The following is a 5762-nucleotide window of genomic DNA, read 5'->3' as shown; positions in this document are numbered from 1 at the left end:
TGATTCTGATAGGTCTACCTTCATATGTTACTTGGCCTTTTTCCCTTGCTGCTTTTAATATCTTTTCTTTGTTCTGTAGATTTAGTGTTTTGACTATGATGTGACGTGATGTGTTTCTTTTCTGGTCTAGTCTATTTGGAGTTCTGTAGGCCTCTTGTATATTTATGGACATCTCTTTCTTTAAGTTGGGAAAATTTTCTTCTATGATTTTCTTGAAAATATTTTCTGGACCTTGGAGTCTGGAGTCTGGAGTCTTCTTTTTCGTGAATTCCTATTATTCTTAGATTTTGTCTTTTCATAGCATCCTTGATTTCTTGGATATTTTGTGATTGGAACTTTTCTGATTTTACTTTTTCTTTGAGAGAAGTATCCATTTCTGCAAGTGTGTCTTCAGCTCCAGAGATTCTCTCTTCCATCTCTTGTATTCTGTTGGTGATGCTTACTTTTGTGGTTCCTGATCTTTTCTCCAAGTTCTCCAGCTCAAGGGTTTTCTCATTTTGTGTTTTCTTTATTGATTCTAATTCTGTTTTCATGCCTTGCACCATTTCTTTCATGTGTTTGAATTTGGATTCCTGTCTCTCTACGATGGCCTCTATTTCTTTTTTCATTTCCTTCTTATATGCCACTATTTTCCTCTACTTGTGTATCTATTTGTTTGGCTATGTTTGCCTGTGTTTCTTTAAGGATATTGTCTATTTCTTCTTTCTTTGCCTCCAATTGACTGGCCATCTCTTTGAAAGACTTGTTCATTTCCTCCTTATGAGCCTCAAATAATTGGGCAAGCATGGCTTTAAAATCACTTTCCTGTGCTTCTGCTGAATTGGTGTATCCATTGATTTTGGGGTTTGCTGGTGAAGTCATGATGTCCTGATTTATGTTGGAAGTGTTCTTTCGCCTACCTCTGGCCATTGGCTTATCTGAAACCTTCCCTGTTTGTTTTTGGATTCTGCAGATCAGACTGGTGCTGTCTCTCTCTGGTGTCTGGAGAGTTCTTCAGGAAGCTGAGCACTCTCAGCGTGTGCTGAGGACTAGCTGTACCTGTGGGAGGAAAGTACGCAGGCGCAAACGGGGCAAATGCAAGCGTGTGTGCGCGCGCGTGTGTGTGTGTCTGTGTGTGTAAGTGTGCGTGGATGAGTTTCTCGAGGGACAGAGTGATGGCTAATGTTGAACCCTTGAGTGTGTGGGAGGGGCTCTGCACTGTATATGTCGCAGGCGCTAATGATGATCGCAGCACAATTTCTGGCATTAACTGTCTTAGCTCCTCAATCAGGCCCACAGGGCAGGAACTTCAATGTCCCTAGTGCCCTTCTGTTTCCCAAAGTGGGTATGTGGGTGGGAGGGGGGTTCGATGCCTGGCTTCTGATTTAGAAGGACCCAGGATCTGGGGAACTGCAGATTCTCAAGGGTGCACTCACTTACAGGCAGGTCTCTTGGCCGAGATCGTGGTATCCAGGGCTCTCTGCTCTCTGGTTTGGCCCTGCTTCTTTGATGTGTTCCGCCAGTTCTGTGCTGCTGTCACTGCCAGGTTCTGAGGTCTTGCTGCAGCTGGAGATTTCAGGGTGGTCACTTCAGCAGGGATGGGGTAACCAGGCTCTCTGTTCTCTTGTTTGGCCCTGGTTAGTCTTAAACTGGAGGGCTGTGGTGCCCCGCCAGTTCAGTGCTGCTCCGCTGCCAAGTCCCGCTGTAACTGGAGACTGGGTTGCTAGTCCCAATGCTTTCTGGGAAGTCCTGGGATCTCTTCGTTGTGCTCTCCAAGCTTGGGAGGCCCAGCGCCTGGTGTGTCCAGGTTGTATGACGTTTCTGCCTGGTTTTGGTGAGTATATAGCGTATTCTCTGTCACTGTGGGATTGGGCGGGCCATACCGTCAGTGATGGTGATCCTGTGGAGCTAGTATGGTGTCTAGCAGATTCGTGCCCTGGGAGGATGCTGCAGCCGCTGCGCGAATCTGGGACTCCGGGGCACGTACTGCTGGCTTTTGTCTGCCGCTAAAGTGCTTGGGGCTCCGTCTCAGTGGCTGTATACCCCAGGCAGTTAGGTCTGAGCTGAGAAAGATGAGTCCGCTGTGCCGCTGTGCAGAGGAGGAAGGAGGTCTGGGGGAAGGGAGTGCCGCAAGAACAAAGGATCGTTTCTCTCCTTCCCCAAGCAAGTCTCCGGGTGACCGGAGGCCAGAGTTTTCACCTCCTGCGATGTTCTCTGGTGTTCAGAAAGCCTCGCTGTGGTTTTCCTGGGTTGGGGGTCCTTCCATTCTCCAACTCAGAAGATCAGGTATCCCACCGCTCAGAAACTGTGTGTGCTAGTCGCCATCTTGGCTCCGCCCCCGTTGCTTGAGTTTTTCATCTTGGCCATTCTGATGGGTGTAAGGTGAAATCTTAGGGTCGTTTTGATTTGCATTTCCCTGATGGCTAATGACGTTGAGCATTTCTTTAAGTGTTTCTCTGCCTTTCTATATTCCTCTACAGAGAATTCTCTGTTTAGCTCCGTTCCCAATTTTTTAATTGGATTACTTGTTTTGCTGCTTTTCAGCTTCTTTAGTTCTTTATATATACTGGATATTAGCCCTCTGTCAGATAGAGGGTTGGTGAAGATTCTTTCCCAATCTGTAGGCAGTCGTTTTGTTTTGATGATGGTGTCCTTTGCTTTACAGAAGCTTTTCAGTTTCATGAGGTCCCATTTGTTGATTGTTGCTCTTAAAGCCTGTGCTGTTGGAGTTCTGTTCAGGAAGTTGTCTCCTGTGCCAATGAGTTCTAGGCTGTTCCCTACTTTTTCCAGAGAGCCTTTTTTAAAATTTAATTTTATTTTTATTAATTGCAGTTTATTCACTTTGTATTCCAGTTGTAGTCCCTCTCCTATCCTCTCCCAATCCCACCCTCCCTCCCTCTTCTTCAGAGAGCTTTATACAGTTCTCACATAGAGAATGCAGACTGATAGACTATTTTTAACAATTATTGCTTGACGCATATATTCAGCTTGGACTACACGATATGTTTAAACTGAGCCAACATCAAAATCCAAACATTTACATAAAAATCAGACCAGCTATACAGCTTCTCTTTATTTTCTCAGTAGAAGAGGATAAGGAGGAATTAGAGATAAAAGACAAGTAATTGTGTTTCTGAGTGATAATGACCAGGTTTTCTCTCTCTGGCCTCTGCTTGTGGTTCAAGATGTAAGCTTTCATGTACAGCTCCAGAGCCATGCTTGCCTGCCTGTTGACATGCTTCCTGCCTTGATGGTCATGGACTCTAACCCTCTGAATTGTAAGCCCCCAATAAACTATTTCTTCTATAAGTTGCCTTACTCATGGTATCTTATCACTGCAATAGAAAAGTAACTGCCACTTTCTATGTAAAATGGAATAACATAGGTTGGTAAAAAAAAAAAAAAGGACAGAAACACTTGTTTCAAAACTCTTGCTTTGAGGACTAATATCCAGTGTATAAAAAGAACTAAAGAAGCTGAAAAGCAGCAATCCAAGTAATCCAATTAAAAAATGGGGAACAGAGCTAAACAGAGAATTCTCGACAGAGGAATATCGAATGGCAGAGAAACACTTAAAGAAATGCTCATCCTCATTAGCCATCAGGGAAATGCAAATCAAAACGACCCTGAGATATCACCTTACACCCATCAGAATGGCCAAGATGAAAAACTCAAGCGATAACACATGCTGGAGAGGTTGTGGAGAAAGGGGAACCCTCCTCCACTGCTGGTGGGAATGTAAACTGGTACAACCACTCTGGAAAGCTATCTGGCGCTTTCTAAGACAAATAGGAATAGTGCTTCCTCCAGACCCAGCTATACCACTGCTAGGTATATACCCAAAGTTTGTTCAAGTACACAAAAAGGACACTTGCTCAACCATGTTTATAGCAGCTCTATTTGTAATAGCCAGAACCTGGAAACAACCCAGATGTCCATCAACGGTGGAATGGGTACAGAAATTGTGGTATTTTTATACAATGGAATACTACTCAGCAATCAAAAAGGAGGAAATCATGAAATTTGCAGGCAAATGGTGGGATCTAGAAAAGATCATTCTGAGTGAAATATCCCAGAAGGAGAAAGACAAACATGGGATATACTCACTTATATAGACCTATAAGATATGATAAACATAATGAAATCTATACACCTAAAAAAGATAATCAATTGAGCGGACATGGGGTAAGATGATCAATCCTCATTTAGAAAGACAGATGGGATGTGCATTGAATGTATGACAGGAGTCTACTGAGCGCATCTGAAAGACTCTAACTAGCAGTGTTTTCAAAGCAAAGACTCATGACCAAACCTTTGGCAGAGTACAGGGAATCATAAGAAAGAAGGGGAGTTAGTCTGATGGGGAAAGGATAGGAGCTCCACAAGGACCAAATATATCTGGGCACAGGGTCTTTTCTGAGACTGACATTCAACCAAGGACCATGTATGGATATAACCTAGAACCTCCACTCAGATGTAGCCTGTGGTAGCTCAGTAACCAATTGGTTTCCCAAAGTGAGGGGAACAGGGACTATTTCTAACAGGAACTCAATGACTGGCTCTTTGGCCTCTCCACCCCCGAAGGGAGGAGCAGTCCTGTTAGGCCACAGAGGAGGGCTTTGCAGCCAGTCCTGAAGATACCTGATAAAACAGGATCAGATGAATGGGGAGGAGGTCCCCCCTATCAGTGGACTTGGAAAGGGGCACGGTGGAGATGAGGGAGGGAGGGAGGGACTGGGAGGGAATGAGGGATCGGGACACGGCTGGGATACAGAGTTAATAAAATGTAACTGATAAAAAAAATAAAAAAATAAAAAAAAAAACAAAACTTGCTTTGACTTGATGAAAGTCATTTTAGTGTCAGGGAGGCAACAGGAGTGAGGAGGACCATGGCACACTGGTAATAAATACTTTCTTCAGAGAAAACACTGGCCACTCAACACCAGGAAGTTACTGTCATGTAGAAATGTAATTCCTTGTCTTTTATCACTAATTTATCCATATCCTTTGTTGTGGGAGGTTTTCCTCCCAGCTTCATGTGCCGATATGTTGGGTGAGGTTTCTTCCTTCCTGCCCAAGCTCCCAGAACAACAACTCATGAGACTCATTAAATCTTATACAAATACCTAGGCCATACAGTTAGGCTTGTTCCATGACCAGCTTATAACTTAATAACCCATTTATGTTAATCTGCATTTTGCCGTGTGGCTGGTCACCTGAGCTCAAGTATCATGTGTCCATCCTCTTCACATCTTGCTGCTTGAATCTCCCAAACCTGGCTCTCTCCCAGAATCCTCTCTGCCTCCCAGATGTCCCATCTCCTATTTCCTGTCTAAGCTATAGGCCATGAGATTTACTATTGACAGGTGCTACATCCGTACACCACACAACATATTCCTTCCACAATCCTTTCCATCTGAGAGAAGACAGAAAGTAGATAGCTGGTCTGAATTTTATGTCAAAGTTTAGTTTTTTTATGATGGCTCATTTAAAAAATACTCTAAAGACCAAACTGAATATATGTGCCAAGCAACCATTTTTTTAAAAAAATAGTCTATTCATTTGTATTTGCTTTATGAGAACTGTATAAGGTCTTTAAGAATAAGTACCATGCTTAAAAAAAATAACAGAATTAGTAATGATTCCTTAATTTTGGGTTATCATTTTGTAAATAAAAGTGTTTAAACTGAAGTAACTTTACTCTGGTCTGGAAAAACAAAAACCACAACAACAACAAAAAAGAAATATGGAGTTTTGTGAGAATTTAGACACATATATGTGAG

The sequence above is a fragment of the Meriones unguiculatus genome, chromosome 2 (genome assembly GCF_030254825.1).
Source record: "Meriones unguiculatus strain TT.TT164.6M chromosome 2, Bangor_MerUng_6.1, whole genome shotgun sequence".
Classification (NCBI taxonomy): Eukaryota; Metazoa; Chordata; class Mammalia; order Rodentia; family Muridae; genus Meriones; species Meriones unguiculatus.
This window is presented reverse-complemented; position numbering follows the sequence as displayed.